The sequence below is a fragment of the Pterocles gutturalis genome, unplaced genomic scaffold (assembly GCF_000699245.1).
Source record: "Pterocles gutturalis isolate BGI_N339 unplaced genomic scaffold, ASM69924v1 scaffold6361, whole genome shotgun sequence".
In the NCBI taxonomy this organism is placed as follows: Eukaryota; Metazoa; Chordata; class Aves; order Pterocliformes; family Pteroclidae; genus Pterocles; species Pterocles gutturalis.
The window spans coordinates 12,302-12,919 of record NW_010097657.1 but is presented as its reverse complement, the minus strand read 5'-3'; positions in this window follow the sequence as shown (position 1 = coordinate 12,919).

Sequence of the window (618 nt, the reverse complement as noted above, 5' to 3'; positions counted from 1 at the left end):
AGGGAAAGGAACAAAAACAAAAAGAGTCAAAATACACTAACTATTAAAATATTTCTGTAATGCTTTGACTGAACACAAATTCTGATTTCATTTTGTAGAACGGCAATGCAAAAAGCAATGCAGATGAGCAATACTGTCAGACTGGTCAGCACAAAGCAGCACTGCTGAGAAGGACAAGTAGAGAGAACATAACTGAGTGGTTACTCCACTGGAGATTAAGTTCTGCAGAAGGTTTATTGCTGTTCTCTGTAGGGCTACTCTAACTGATAATGTTTTGTTTTGCTTTTTTTTTCTGGTCATATGACTTGCCTGTGTTTATAGAAAAGATGATATACAAGCAGCAAAACAAATGTGTTGGTATGTGAAAAGGTAATATTTTGTTTGGTCATAGCTGGTTTAATAATTAGCTTTGGTTCATCTTCCATCTAGGTTCATGAAACACATTGTTTTACTCACTTTTTTTAATATTGAAGAGCTCTCACTGCAATTGGCCAGCTCTGAACTTTATAGGTCTTCAGCTCAGAAGTAAGTGTAACTGATAAGGAACTGAATCATACAGACAAAAACACAGAAAATTCTCTGATGTGTCAGCTCCTGCCTTGCATAGGACACCACAGT